Below are 17,437 nucleotides of genomic sequence, written 5' to 3'. Positions count from 1 at the left end.
CTGAGGGCCCCATCTGCATTAAATTCTTAACGATAGGCACGCTTCAATTTATCAAAATAGTTTTTCGTTAATTTTCAAAATGGAATCCAATGAATTAAATATGTCCTCTAAATAATTGTGATATTTTTTTGCGCCACTCTGAATTTTACATTCTATAACTTATTGTAATTAAAAGTACAAACCTTAGATTCAACTTTCTCAATATTTAGCAGCACAATATATAAATATAACACTTTTAAAGTTGCTCAATAACAAGGATAGTCAAGGACGACAATAAAGAAGCAAGATATTATTTTATCATGGAATTTTTTTTTTTTTTTTTTTTGGAATAGATTCAATATAAATCATACAAAGTAGACTTTAAATCTGAAAAGTATTATTAAGTATACGGAAAAATTAGTTCTAAGTTAATTTCTTCCTACTTTCTCTACAAGTACTCTTTTACCATAATATTTTCTATACGATAGTGAGATGTTTTATCAGTTAAAGAGCGCATTAACTTGCTTAGCGTTTGCTCTAAGGGTTGTTAATGACAATTTTTAGCGGGTAAACTACCTCATTGAATAAATAGTGTGCTGTTATAACGTACTAGTCGGATAAATCGATTGTTTTATATACATTTTTATTTTATTTTTTGAAAATCAGGGTTAATATAGGATTTAGTTTATAAATTTAAGGTTTTCATTTTTTTAGGTGCTGGATTTATTCACTTTTTAAATTTCAGTAATTTTTTATTGATTATATTTTATGATATTATGCACTAGTCACATTCAAAGGGAGCGGCATAATATGCATTTTCCCTTTTGCTAAGTTTCTTAGATTTTGCACCCCCACAAAAAAAAGTCACAATTTCTAGACCTTTCAAAAAAACATGAAAATAGACCCATATTATTCTAGAACTTTATTAATCTAGTGGAAATGACAATTACTAATTCAAATAATAGGTACAAATGAAAATATTAAATTTAGTTTTTCCTTGATCAAATATTTGTCTGTGATTTTTATTTTTTGTTTGCTCATGCATATAATTCAATTTGTGAGGAAATTTTTTATTCATTTTAAGAGTGTCTAATAAAAATGTGTATATAATATGAAAAGTAAATGAAATTTTTAATATATAAAGGTAATCAAATTACATATTTTTATAGTTATTAAAAATACAAATTTATTGCTTAATTAAATGGATTTCAGAACTCAAGAGTTACTGAAGCTAAATCATACATTTCACGTTCCACAGTTTAAGGTTGTTATGAAAGTGGAAAAACAAAAACAAACGTTTTTGCCTATTTTTGTATTCAAACAATATTTTTTAATGATTAAAAATATATTTTTATTTCAAAAAAAAAAAAAGTTAATTGTGACGTATAAAGTCTGACAACACTGAAATGTTTATGTTGACATTCCCAAAGAAATTATTTGAATTTCGTGAAAAGTTCAATTGTTTTTAAACAAAATTCTTTTATTATTGAATTATGTTATATTTAAATTAATAAAAAATTATAATTACAACATTATTTAATAAGATAATTTTTTATCAATACAATGGCATATCTTCAACACATGTGAAACGTTGCCAAGCGTAATATAATTATATTAAATTTCATACATTTTGTTATAATTTTTGTTAATTATCTCAAAAACAGTTATTTATAAGCTTTTCATAAATACTGTGGTAGTTTTTTGTGAAACTGTCATTTCTGGGTCTCGAGTTTTGAATCTTAAATTAGTGTATTTACCGCCGTTTCCCTATAATGCAATATATACCCATCATAAACAAGTAACTTTAACATCGTTTTCTCGAAAACCAAGAACAGGAATGACTTCATACTTTGGCTAGGCTTTACTTTTTATATGAATAATTGAATGTCAAGTTTTTAAAAGTTTGTCATTAAATAGAATTTTCTTCATAACAACCTTGACAAGGCATAAAATATATAAAGATTGTAAAATGTTACTAAGGATGAGAATAAAGATAAATTTTATGTTATTAAAGTATCGAATGATAATGTTTAATCTGATTCAGTTCTGTCTGATGGCGATGATTATAAGTAAAAATTTAAACTTGAAGTATGTTGAATTAGACATTATGTAAGATGGATTACTTTGATCCCCACTAGGCGACTATAAGAGCGATTATCGATGGCGGGTTCTCATGCAATTTTGCACTTGCCAGGTGCTACAATCTAATGAAGTCAAAAAACAGCTGAATTTTTTAGTTTTACGATAAAAATGTTTGAAATGTCTAACGTCTAAGAATTATAAACAAAAACTTTTGAATTTTTTATGTTAAAATTAAGCTTTTTTTAATAATTAATATTCTTCCGTAGTTACTTTTAAAACTATTTCCATAAAAAAATACAATTAATGTCCAATTAGCTAGTTGAAAATAGAAAAATATTCTTCTTGTAAAAGGATGACCGTACATATAGATGTAAATTGTTTCTATGAAACTTGTTTTTCAGGAATTATTAGAAATTTTATTTTTCATTTGTTTAAAAAATATCGCTAGAATAATTTTTTTAAATTGGTTAATATTAATTTCATTACTCAAAGGTGTATATCATGCTATTGTACATAGTTATTAAAAAATATATAAATATTGTATATGTAATAAATTAATAAAACGGATAAATAAATAAATATTTATGAGATGTCATTCATTATTTGCATTTTATTGATTTTTATCTTTTGCGATTGTTTTCAATTGAATATTTTCTAAATAATTTATTGTTGCATGTCGTCGTTTGAAATCTGTATTGAATATAAAACATTTTCCATTAATGCAGTAAATTTAATTACATGAATATGCAAACTTTATTGAGATTAATGCAAGTGATCTCATATAACATCTTTTTTAGAGGTTACTCTTTCATGCGAATCATACGAACATCTCCGCAATATCTCCTCTCGTATAAGATTTTAGTCGATATCACATTTAGTCGATTCAAGTAATACCTGTAATATAAATCAACTAATAATTTGCTGGCCCTAATCATCTTAAATTATTTGCAGACACGATAAAATCGGGTTGATTTTGTGATTGAACTACATAGCTTGGAGGTATCGACTGAGAAAATTTCTCCGGATCATCGCCCGATCAATAGGGTTTTGGTATACATTTCATAACAATTTATCCAATCGACAAAGGTGTAATTTTCGTAAAGAGTATTTCAGCTTGTAATACCGTAGGAATTACTTAAAATATTTGACTTTCTTAATTTTTTGATGAGTCAATTATCGCCGATTATCTTCTCTCTGGGATTAACCCACTTGAAAATGCTATTTTTTAAAGACATCTATAATTATTCCAATCACGTTTTATATCTAACATTTTGGTGGGGGCCATGGAGGATGCACTTAAAGTTTCTCTTAGTAAATCCGTCCCTGGTTATAAATTAATTTACTGAAAATAATAACTCATAATAACTTATTTTAACTACTGTAATATTAGAAAGAAATATTTTAATTTAGTAGTATTAATTCTAGTAAAAATATTCTAAACTGTAATTACTTATAAGAAAATAATTTTATAGTCATTAACGACCTAATTTCTTTATATTTAATCGAAGCATTTAACTTTATTATTTAAAATGAAAAACCATACTTAATATTTCTCACGATCAATATTTTAATACTAATGAGTCATTAATATCAATTAATTTATTTTGGATATAGGCCTAACCTATAAACATGTACTCATTTGTACTCAGGGAAAAGAAGTTAAATTAAGTCATAAAAGTGTTACCTTGACGGTAACGGGTACCTTATTATGAAGGATATGGGAAAGGGTACATTACTTTGTATTATTGTTTCAAAATAAATTTTTTTGATGCGCGCGTACAAAGTGACGTGAAACAACATGTTCAAGCAAGTTACAATTTTTAACACCAAGAAGTTAGCCGATAAACGAAATGTCACTCACAGTAGACAACAATACAATATATAAGAACCATGAACACAATATATAAGTTAACTGGAGTATGTATTATTTGTTTACATTATCTATACATTATTATATTTCTTATTACCGAAGCAATTTTATTTCTCACGTGTGTACATAAGTACACACATGCTTTTTAGTACTTTGTTTTTGGGATACCTAAGAAAAAGATACCTAAGAAAAGTTTTTTTCACAAAAATTAAAAAAGACGCATTGCGGAATATTTTATACATGAACTTTTTTAGATGGTTAATGCGAACAAAGTATTCCTCGTCTTTAAAGTAGTTTTCTTTATTTGGAAAAATTTATTTATAAACCAATATTAACACTTTGTTTTAGATATAGGTACTAAGAAATTAGTTATCAAAAACGGTAAAATTTTTTCGTATGAAAAGTCTGAATTGAATTTGCCCTTGTATTAAAAAACACAAATACATAAAAAATACGCCAAAATAAAAAACCTTCAAATGGACATTGATAAATGTAAATTCATTTTTTAGTTTTCCGTATAAATTATTATTGTTTTATGTTAAATATTTTTCTTCTAATTAGTACATTTTTATTTAAAACAATTATTTGAAAGTTACTGCAAATTGTTGTTACATACTATATTTAATATTTACATTTATTTATCATGAAAATTTATTCTAAATAATGTTTATTAATATAATAATGAAATATGGGAGGTTGTTTTATTCTTGAAGTGTTAATTAATTTAGAATTGTAAACCCTGAATTGGTGGTTGAATTATAGAAAATTTTTTTTGTAGGTAAATTATGATTCAAGGTGGAATAAAAATTTCTTTGAATCTGACTAAACATTTTATCTTTTACAAAGTTAATTTTGTTTACGGAAAAATTTTTGTTTGTCGAACTTTTCACTATATTCCAGGCTATTTGGGTAATAAATATAGCCGTATCACCAAATTCTATAAAATAAAAAATCCTTGAAGAAAATTTCTGCAAGTATAATTTACGCATAATAGGCTATTATTAAAATTAGTCGTAAATCTAGAGTTCTATCAAGAATTCTCGAGGATAGAAACAAAATTTGAGTAAAGAGATGCAGTTTTAATCATCTAATTGGTCCATTTCTGAAAATCTGTCTGTCACAGGCAAAACAGACAAACAGTTCATCATCACGATTACTCAAAAACGAAAAGATATAGCGGGCTGAAGTTATGTTATGCACTCTACCTTAAAAATTTGGTTTTTGATTTGTAAGGAATAGAAGAAACCCTTCATACGCGACTCCGATTCGCATTTTACCGGTTTATAATGAATACTTTAATAAATCCTTTCGGTTGGGTTGTTGTAATCCTAGTTACTAAGAAAAACTCCTCAAGTCACAAAAGCTCTTTTTTGTCATGGGACGTAAAAGTTCCAATTGTTTATTTCAAGCGTAAAAGAATTAAAATTATATCTTCTTTTCGGTGTTTTATTTTCACCCGAGGCATTCTTTAAGCGATGTAATATAATAAAACTTTCAAAAATTATTATTTGTAAAATAAAAATCATTAAAAAATATTTTGCTGATGTCACTAAAGAAAGAAATAAATGATTTTAACAGATTCATTCATTTACTTACTTTGTGTATTAATAAGTGATCTCCTAAAAACAATGTTTTATTGACTTGTGGCGTCCCATCTTATAAACCGTTAGAGATAGAACAAAAGTTTAAATGTAAACTTTTGTTTGACACTTTTTTTGTAAACATCACTGTTTACTCACGAGGGCACACATTTGATGCAAATTTTATAGTATGTATTAATATGGGATTATTACTCATGTATTTGTGACATGTATATGTGTAATGTGATAGAGTAATCAACACTATCTATACATGGTATTTCAACAATGAACTCAGTTAATTGTTTGTTTTCACTTGTTTATAAAATACAAATCATTAAAAAATATTTTGCTGATGTCACTGAAGAAAGAAATAAATGATTTTAACAGATTCATTCATTTGCTTACTTTGTGAATTAATAACTAATCTCCTAATGCTTTATTGACTTGTGGCGTACAAATAAACATAAAAAATGTACATAAACATAAAAAATGAGATTCTATTTGAACAGACTAATTACTTACTAAAAACGAAATACAAAAAATGTAATGTGTTTTTATCATTAATGAAAGTGTAATTAAAAGTTTAATAATAATTTTATAATAGTCGTATAATGGAGTGATGAAACACGCAATATTTAGGGGAAATTGAGGAGGTACATAACAAAGTTCACTCATAGTTTTCCAATCTTATATATTCAAAAAAATTTTTAATTTCAATTTAATTGAAGGAAAATAGAGCAGATATCTTTCTCTGCGATGCTTATGAAAATATTACAATTCTATCATACAACCAAGAAGATTAAGCACAAGAGTGGAGTTAGAAACACGAATGAAGTGAGAAGTGCTTTAACTAATCGAGTACACATAAGACAATCCGAATGAGTTTTACAGAAAGTTTTTTCTTACGAATAATGGATTAGCCCCCCTACTCTGCATGTTGTGGTAATTTGTGCTCGATAAATTAATTATTCGCGCTTAATAAGAAACTAGATATTTGTCATGGCTCGGAAAATCGTGATTAAGAAAAGCAACCAAAGAACAAATAAATTTGCGCCTGCTAGAAATTGCAGAGAATGGTCTCTGTTTAAATTTATTGACTGGTTTTCATACAGATTACTATAAAATCGGGAAATCTAACTGAGGGTATAAAGAATTCTCTTTTGGTGAAAACGAAAAGTAACTTTTATGTTCATGGCTTTTTTAGCATTAAACGATTTTATGTAGAAGTATTAAACGATTTATTCGTATTCGTACTGCAGTGATTTTGCCCTATGTCGTTTTGCATGCAGAATAATAAATTCTTACATGTCTTTTCTATTCGATTCATACAGAAACATTTACTTCTTCCAACTACAAACATTTAATTGGATTGGACGGTACAATTGGAACAGTTGAAATCTAATCTAAAACTTTTATAACAATCATGACATTTACTAAACGTATGTCTGTATAGAAATTATAGAGGATGTTTCAGAATTACACGGCACTTTAGGTTTATTTTCAAGACCAAAATTAACAGAAAATTGCATATTAACTTTTGTCATTGGGCCTATTATATGGCAACCTTGATCTCCCGATTTATTGCCGATAGATTATTCTGTGTGGGGCGCTGCGGAGAGTGGAACGGTTGAATGGTAGACCTTAAGAATCGGATCATGGAAGACGTAGTAACATATACTATGAAATATGAATAGCAGAGTATTTGATTGTAGAGGGCTTTACTTTGTGGACCTCCATAATATAAGATTTGAACAAAAAACTTCCAATTTTCTTTGCTTAGTCCACTTGTATTTTATTTTAATTTCTTTTTAGGTTGTTTTTAAAACCGTACAACTCTGCACCACCCTGTATTGTTTAATTAATACATTTTATGACACCTATAAATTACTTTCGGTAATAAATTAATTTCAGCCAAATGTTTATATGAAGTTTTTTGTTTGTTTATATTATGATAGCACACACATACTTTAAATATTGCCGTGCAATTCTGAAACACTGTGTACATATTAAACATATTAACAACATAGGTGTAGTAAGAGTGTATAACAATCAAACTTGGTTTTGGTTTATTGGTTGGCATATAATCGTTGATGAGGATTGTAGGATAATAATGGTAGGTCATAGGTTTGAACTCTATGAGTGTTGAGTGTGTATGTACCTACACTAGGTGGGTGTAGGTGTTCTAGTGGTATCAGTTGCTTTTATTCATTAATTTTTTTATTTTTGTTTAACATACAAATAAATTTTATAATACCTTACCTTAGTTGACATACTTTTATGATCCGTAGTACGTAAAACAAGAATTTTTTTAATTTTTCTAGTCATTTTAGGGAATTACTTACGTGGGAGGGGGGCTAGTTAGGCTCATTGTGCTACATTATACGTGTTTTGACCTAAATTAGTGGGTTTCAAAAAAAATTCCAATAAGATCGGACCAAATTTTCCTGTGTTATCAAAAAAATCGAATTTTTTTACTTTATGACGTCATCAGAATCCAAAAACTTTAACTTTGCTTTATCACAGCCAAATTTTATTCAATTTTGATAAGCCAAGAATTTAATCTAAATTTGAGCCTTACTTTTCAAATTTGTGATCAAAATTAACCTAGGTCAAAAAATCAAATTTTTTAACTCTTCTAATTTATAAAAAAAATAATGCAAGCACTGATATTCAACACTTTGCTATACAGGATATTTCAACAATAAACTAGTTAATTGATTGTTTTCACTTGTTTTTCATATTGTTTTCTTTGCAAACAAATATTGGAAATAGTTTTATCCTGTTTTTAATTGTTGAATTGGTTTAAAGTTTGGATAACGGTTCAATAATTAATATGATAATTTAGATACAAATTTGGTGGAAGCGCAAAGAAAATTATTAAGCCTTTAAGGCTTTAGCCGTTAAAATTTTTATAGTTTTAATTTAAAAGTATGATGTAACGCGATGAAAAACTAGTTTCAATTACCGTCAACTTTCCTCTATAGTAATGTTAAAAGTAAGCAACCCTCGAAGTAATGCTTCAAATTCTTGAATTAAAAATTTTATTGAGATATTTTTAGAGAGCTTATACTAGCTCACTAAGCAACTAAATATATATTTTATATATTTAAGCTTCGATATCTTGAAATTTAAGAGAGCAATTGCGAAATTTGCTCAATTCGCCCGCCTAATTCCTTAATCTATTGTCAAAATGTATCACTAGACATACAATATTTGAGTTAGTTAATCAATAATAAAAAAATAATGTTAATTTTTCGTTTTATGTTGGTGCTCTTATCTCAGAACATAATAGCTAAACTAGCATCAAATTAAGCGTAATTTTCCAAAAAATGCAATATTTACCAGGATTTTCGATCTATAGCAGTTGTTTTAGAAAAGTAATATATATTGGATAAATATAAATATTCAATGTAGATTTCGAATCCCATGGAAAGTATACTTACACAATCTTCGCGATTTTTTTTGTGTTATTACAAAAATAGCTTCTCTGTATAACTAAAATTTAATGTACTATATGTATGCTAGTATGTAAATGAAATATATTGATTTTTTTTCCCATATTGGCTATATGACTATGAATTTGATTTATGGGATAAAAAATCATTACCCAGACGTGACTGACGTCTACAGTGACGTAATAAATAGTCATATATTGACATTTTTGCATCAGCGAACATTTGCTGTTTGCATTGAACGTTCATAGGCTTTATTTTATATATATATATATATATATATATATATATATATATATCTGTAATAAATTTTAGAATAACTTAATCAATTTAATTGCTTTTTTTCTGCCAAAGCTATGTATTAAATTTTGATAAAAAATTAGTTCTATATTTATCGGGGATAGTAGATATATAATTGATTTGCAATAAATTATTATTTTCGCTGTTTATTAAAATTCATCAAATCCGTACCATTTTCGCAATCGGTTTTATAAATAATAAATCGTCAAAATTAGTGTTAAACATTAACCTTTGAATGCAAAAACCAGTATTAGCAAAGAAAATAAGTTAGATATACGAATGAAAATTCTGACCACAAATTTACAAATGTAAAATAATTCCCTGAAATAAAAGAATCGCTGGGTTTTTCAGAAGAAAATAAAAGTTAAATATTTGAATATTAAAACTGTCTTTTCAAAGGTTTGTTTTTCAAGCAGAAATATTTCATGGCAAAATAAAAAGCAATAAAGTTTTTGGATTTTACTGTCTGTAAATTTTTGTTATTAAATCAAATTTTAAAATATGCATTTATAATTGAAAGAAGCTATTTTGAAATGTGATAATACTTTTCTTAATATAAAATGTCTATAAATTTTTTTTTTTGTTGATAAGAAACATTTTACACATATTTTAAAAGTTTTAACTAATTAAATAACATAATAATAAAATTATTAGAATAATAAATGAAATATATAGGTACACTCAATGTCAAAAAAAATGCTCGTTTTAAAACATTCTAAGTGTTACTATTATAACATAACATATGATGAGTACCCTTAGAATGTTTTAACTGAGGCAGTTTTTTTGGAGTTAAGTGTACCTAGGTACTTTTAGCACCAGAAGTGTGAATTTTCCGTTGTGAGTATGCAAAAATAGTTGAGCGGTGATTAAACATACCTACCGCACTTTTCGTTATTTGAAACGTGAAAATACCTACTCATTGTTGTCGATTCTTAGAAAGTAATCGGATAATCGTCAAAAGACTCCGATATTTCTATTTTTATAATTACTCTAGAAAATTGTAATCCAAATCGGAGAAAAAATATCCTACTTTTGTAAAATTTTTCTTATAGAAAACTTAATATATACAGTAATTTTGACAAAAAAAAAAATTCAAAAACCGTGTTTATTGAACGATTGTTTCAAGAGTTTGTGATGATATCTCCTAAAATACTCATGAAAACAACATAGTATACATAAGGTGTTTCAGCTTGAAATCACTTGCCGGCAGATTTGGTCTATTTTTTTCACAGTCTCAGTCAGAATTATGTTAACTGTGAGATCCCGAAGTTACAGAATTTTTGTTCGTTTAAATCACAAGATAATCAGCTGCAAAGTTCGCGATTTCGAGGATCAAATCATGTAAAAGTTACTGTCTTCCCGGCTATTCTTTACGATATTCAAAATTCTGTCAACAGAATTTAAAAAAGGAGGAGAGTTGAATGGAGTGTTTTAAGAATAAATTTAAAAATAATCACAGCGTCGTTTTGCTTTCGAGATATTATTTCTGACGTAAATTGTCAAAATTGGATACTTAGGTATTAATTATCTCGTAAACGGTCAACATTTCTGAAACTTTAGGATTTAATAGAAAGACCTATTCTAAGTCTGTGAAAAAAACTCCATAGTTTACCATAGTTTTAGCATAGGAACTGCAAATACCATGCTGGTAATACTTTAAATGGAAAATATACTACTACTCACTAGCTTTTGCTTACTTAACACCTGCTAGATTCACTTGAATATAAAATACTAATCATAATTTGCATTATTATTATAATGTAATAATAAATGACTCATCTTACTTACTAAATGGTAAATTTTATTATCAATAATATTATTTAATATTCAGATTAAATTCAAGTACTAAAATGTTATTATTTTTATTATAAAAATTCAGGGTTAGTTTGCCATACTTTTATCAGGAGGATTGTTAGGACTACCTTATCCTATTTTACGCTATTTTTATTATAGAACGATCGGAAATGAAAAATGTTACGAACGAATTCATACGGATCCCTAAAAATATATATTATGTATCTACAAATTATTGTTTTAGATTCAAAAGTTTTATTTTTCTAAAATTCAAATACATATAACAACTTTTAATTTTTATATGAAATGTAATTATATAGTTTCAAGGATCTTGTTTTAATATCGATAAAATTGTCATTGGTTTTAAATGCGTTGTGATTTAAATAAATTACGCCATGGCGAAAACGTGTCATAAAGTGGACATTTGTTTCTATATAACAAAGATAAAGTTTATGCTACTTCAATATTTACATTGCATTGTTTTTTTAATCAATTTAATTGCGCATTTTCTAAAACTACACATTTCCCGAAAGGCATTACGTTCAATAATAATAAATCAATCCATAAGGTTACCATAAAAAAACCAATGCAAATTTACATGCGTCTCTTAGCGAACGTTAATAAAACAAACTGCTGTTGATTAATAACAGGTGAAATATATTTAATTGATTTATTTATTTTAATTGGAAGAGGAGGGATATACAAAAATTGGAACAATAGGGTTTCTGGCAATATCTGGAATATATAAGCTTTTCTGAACAAGAATCAATTGACAAAATGTGGCCGTCGCTCACTCAACTCTATCTAGCGCGTGCTCTAACAGGCATTATTAACTTCCCAGAGGAGGTTAATGTAATGGGGCCGATTTTGAAAATCTCCAGTTTTACATATTTCCGCGATTTCAAAGCCGCAATATCCGAATCAAACCTTTTCAATGTGATGTCTGTGTGCGTGTGTGTATCTCGCCAACCAGTTAGGACATTAACACTGGGCTAATTCGACGCGTAATCGCGTAGTTAAGAACTGAAAGAGTTTTCAGTAAAATAAGTTGAGCCGTTTTTTAATGGTAATTAAAAAACTGGAAAAATCTGAATTTAAACGGAATCTGAAAAGTGGATAAAACACATCATCTATCTATGGTGATAATGATCCTTCCAGCATAAGCTGCAGTACATGCTCGAAGAATACTTTATTAAGGCTAACAAAACCTTGTTTATGTTTTTTTCCATCTCTGGGAAGTTAGTCGTGTGGACTGCAGGCGTCGCACTCACACGACTTCAGTACCATACTATGTACTGAAATTTATTTTATTTGCATTTGTATCGAATTTTATAAAATATGAAAAAACTAATTTTCATTAAAACAAGTGAAAACCAACAATTGACTGAGTTAATTGTTGAAATACCATGCATAAACAGTGTTGGTTACACTGCCACATTACACATACATATAATAGATACTATAGAATTTACGCCTAATTTGCGCCCTCAGGGGTAAACAGTGATGTTTACGAAAAAATGTTTCAAACAAAAGTTGTTTTGTTTTTTATAAGGAACATTTTTTACACTTAAACTTTTGTTCTATCTATAACGGTTTACAAGATGGGTCCTACAGACCCAAGACCCAATTGACCTATGTTGCTCATTTACGAACTCGACCTCAATTTTTACGTCCTGAGTACGCTGTAAAAATTTCATCTTGATATCTCTTTACGTTTTTGAGTTATCGTGTTGACAGACAGACGGACAGACAACCGGAAATGGACTAATTACGTGATTCGATGAACTCCTTTACCAAAATTTTGTTCGTAGCATCAATATTTTTAAGCGTTACAAACTTGGGACTAAACTTAGTATACCTTGCATATTACATATAGGTAAGGTATAATTACAAACTTGGGACTAAACTTAGTATATCTTGTATATTACATATATGTAAGGTATAATCACAAACTTGGGACTAAACTTAGTATACCTTGCATATTACATACATGCAAGGTATAAAAATATTACTTTTGTAAAAAAAATTCATTTTTATAACAAGACACCACAATAATAATTTTGTTATGCATGTTTTTGAAAAAATAAATACAATTTTTACCACATGAATAAATATGAAAATCAATACAAGAAATTTTACACGACAAAGTTTAAATTATCATGCAAGGTTTTATTTTCATTTTAGTGCTAAAAAAAAAATTGTATGATATGTTTCATAAAAATACTAATTTAGATTAACTAGACATTATTTGCATAGTTTTTAACATAATGATTATAAATTTTTGCTAATCTATGCTAATTTTATTGTAATAATCTAAATAGTGTCTGTTTTTTTATATTTTAAGGGAAAACCGATATTAACAATTTCTGTGATGTAACCAATTCAATTTTGTTCATATTCGCGTTGATGAAAATATCATTGAATAGATATTATTTCAAAAATTGACATCACAGCTGAAAATAATGGCCCGAAACTAGTGGGTTTCAAAAAAAATTCCAATAAGATCGGATCAAATTTGCCTGTGTTATCAAAGCAATCGAATTTATTAACTTCATGACGTCATCAGAATCCAAAAAATAAATTTTACTCTATCACATCCAAATTTAATCAAATTTTGATAAACCAAGTATATAATCCTACCAAATTTGGGTATAACTTTTCAAATTTGTGATCAAAATTACCCTAGATATAATTGGTTTCAAGAATGTGGAGCCCTGGTCGCGGAATAAAGCACATAAATGATAGCAAGTGAAAAACCGACATCGCGGCTGAAAAAATGACCCAAAATAAGTTTAAAAAAAAATTCCAATAAGATCGGATCAAATTTGCCTGCGTTATCAAAAAAATCATATTTTTTAACTTTATGACGTCATCAGAATTCAAAAAATTTAATTTTGCTCTATCACATCCAAATTTTATCCAATTTTGATAAACCAAGTATGTAATCCTACTAAATTTGGGCCATTCTTTTCAAATTTATGATCAAATTAACCTAGCTCAAATAAGTTTCAAGAATGTGGACTCCTGGTCCCGGAATTAAGCACATAGCTAGCGAAAAGTTGATATCACAGCTGAAAAGAATGACCCAAAATTAGTGGGTTTCAAATGATGAAATGAGCAATTGTTGTTCGATAATCTACGTTTCAACATATTTCACGAAACGATTCTTTGTATTGTCATTGATATGTTTTGGGTATAAAATTAGATCTCTGAAAGAAAAGTTCGTTGTTTATATAAGGATAACATTAAAAAGCTATCATCATTGTGATTAAATATTTGAAAAAAGATTGTTCACGAACTATTTCTGCTTGAAACACAGCTATTCATTCGTGTGACTTTTCTATCCTATAGACTTAAGAATCCGGTTGAACCTCATTCGAGGAATAAAGGCACTCAAGGAACTGAAATAATATCTTCACAAAGTTGAAAGTTGTTGTAACATTTCCATTACAGTCTAGTTTGAACGCCTTTTAAGAAATTGGATAATTAATATTTTATTAAAGTAAACTTTTGAAAATATATATCTGATACTACGATGTAAATGTTTGGTAAAAAATAATACCAAAAGTTTCATTTTAAAATGAAAAAGGCCCCAAAGCCACGAAATATAGTCATTTTTCTTAATCTTTCGAATCATAAAATAATAATAAATATTAAATAATGACTCATAGACAGTAGGTAATATAAAAAATTGTAGTAGCAATAAAATTCAAAATACAATACACCTTATATAGCGGAAATCCATAGCCGTCAGGTGATATTTTACTGTACCTAACTGATTTTAGTTAAAACTAGTTTCATTTTAAAAAAATTAAAAAAACTTTATTAATAGCATGAACATATGTTTAAATATTGATATTACCTTAAAGATTTTGCTAAAAACAGTAATTTTTTTACTGTTATTTTTCAATGATATTTTATTATTTTTAATTGGCTGTTAAGTATAATAAAATTTGGTTAATTATATAAACACGACTATTTGTAAAAGCTCGAGGCGCTGCGATTCATTCTTGATATTTTAAATTGAGGGTTTCCAGCTTTTACAAATTGTCGAGCATGAGTAATTATTTACTATTTTTGCAAAAAATTATTTTATATTTTTTAGTACAATAAAAGTTAGTCCCTTAAAAACTTTTTATTATTTCAATAATTTTAATAATATTATTAATATTGAATTATAAAGTATTGAATAATATAATAATACAGTTTTAAAAGAATAAAATCATCAAGTCAAAATTAAAATACATAATAAAACAAGTGAAAACAAACAATTGACTGAGTTAATTGTTGAAATACCATGCATATTCAGTGTTGATTTCTTTATCGCATTACACATACATACATGTAACACATACATAACTGATAATCAAGTATAGTACATATTATAAAATTTCCGCCTAATTGGCGCCCTCACGGGTAAACAGTGATGTTTACGAAAAAATGTTTCAAACAAAAGTTGTTTATTTTTAAACTTTTGTTCTATCTCTAACGGTTTACAAGATGGGTTTTACGGACCCAAGACCCAATTGACCTATGATGCTCATTTACGAACTTGACCTCACTTTTTACGTCCTGAGTACGCTGTAAAAATTTCAGCTCGATATCTTTTTTCGTTTTTGAGTTATCGTGTCCACAGACGGACGGACATTATTTTTAAGCGTTACAAACTTGGGTCTAACTTAAAATACTATGTATATTTCATATATACATGGTATAATAAAGTTTTGTGTTATTTGAGAACTTAGAAGAAAGTAATTTTATTAGAACTTATAAAAACAAAGCTATATTATTATTATTATTATTCTTATTTTTATGTAGATTTTGTGTGTAGACATTTATTAGAATTTACTGGTATTGCAAGAGATATGAAATTTAATAATCCCACGACTTAATCGAAGTGTGGGTTTGGAGAAGGACAATCGTGGTACTTAGCCACTTCAAATGGTAACAAAGTATACTATTATTAAAATAGGAAGTATGCAAGTCATAAATTTCAGACAATAGCTATAATACATAATACAATTCGAAAGCTCGAAGTTCGAACAGAAATAAAATCTAAGAATTTCGGAGACACCAACTAAAATCAAATACGAGGAGTGGCACCTTGTAAGAATATCTTTAGGAGAAATCTATGAAAATAATTGTTAATCATTTGCAAAACCAACTAGATTTTCGTGCTTATGTATCTAGGATTCAAAGTACATATACTTTCAGGAAAATCGCTAAATGAACCTGATTGGTAAAACTTTATAAATCAAGCTTCATAAAATTCGAAAATAAAATTTTTCTGTGATTTTCTCGACGAAGTACGTACCCTTATGAAAATTGCAAAAAATTAGCAATTTTGTCGTCTCTGATTTAAATAAAATTTATATTTTAGTGTCATTTTTACTTAGGTAATAAATGCAAGAAGTATATCTCGAATTAACAAGTTTCGAAACTTTTTTTCTTCGGGTAACCTGACTATTACCTAGAATGGGTTTTATGGTTACATGTGTTTTACAATATATGGCTAGCAAAATATATTGTGTCACAGATATGAATTGCTTTGTTTGGAATATGATAAAATATAAATTTGAACAGAAGATACGTTTAGTTTAAAGTTAAGTTATGAAGCAGCTCTTTTTAATAAAGGACGATCACAGACTGGATAATTTTTTATAAAAAAAAATCTGTTTTTATATGAGACAAAATGTTATCAAGATGCAGACAGCTACACTGTTTAAAACGTTTAAATTAATTATTTGTCCACTTGGAAGATTATAATTGAGAGATATCTTACTGAGCTGTAAAAAGTTGGAGCGAGTTCAAATAAAAATAAATAAAAAGTTAAAGTACTCAAATGTAGTGTGGGAAGTAGGTCAAGGTAGTATTTTAACTTTAAAATCACTATTGACAATAATTGATTGTTAATATGAATTAAAATCTAAATATTGGGAAAATCGCTTTGCCATGCGACGAAGTAGATATAAAGGTTGGGCTATTTTAATCTATGAGGACTAACAGATCGTTTTTTATAGTTAACCGATCAAAAAATAACTTACACAAAAGTTTCAGCGTTTGATGGAAGACATCATTTTGGACCCAGTTCTTCGTATTTCTTTAATAATTTAGATCTTGGTCAACTGGGTCTTTGTTGGACCCACTTTGTAAACCAATGGAGATAGAACATAAGTTTAAATTTAAAAAAATATTCCTTATAACAAAATAAACAACTTTTGTTTTAAACATATTCCTCGTTAGCATCACTCTTTACCCGTGAGGGCGCAGATAAGGACAAAATTTTGGTGTCCGTTTTCTCCAAAACTATAAAAGATAGTAAATTGAAAATTTGCAGGTATCTTCATTGTAATTAATTTGCAGGTAGTTGTCATATGAAA

At 27.6% G+C, this 17,437-nt stretch overlaps 1 protein-coding gene across 1 annotated transcript in view; it reads left to right on the top strand.

Annotated features, from left to right (window-relative positions):
• The window catches only part of LOC123299136 (myotubularin-related protein 6), a 38,613-nt gene extending 37,677 nt beyond the window's left edge, over positions 1-936 (top strand). Inside the window, exon 12 of the transcript XR_006535304.1 lies at positions 694-936. The gene's annotated coding sequence lies outside the window, so the exon portion shown is untranslated. The remainder of the gene's footprint in view (positions 1-693) is intronic.
• The last annotated feature ends 16,501 nt before the right edge of the window (positions 937-17,437 follow it).

Source organism: Chrysoperla carnea, chromosome 4 (assembly GCF_905475395.1).
Source record: "Chrysoperla carnea chromosome 4, inChrCarn1.1, whole genome shotgun sequence".
NCBI classification, from domain to species: domain Eukaryota; kingdom Metazoa; phylum Arthropoda; class Insecta; order Neuroptera; family Chrysopidae; genus Chrysoperla; species Chrysoperla carnea.
Note: the sequence above shows the minus strand (reverse complement) of the source record. Positions and strands in the feature narration are given on the sequence as shown.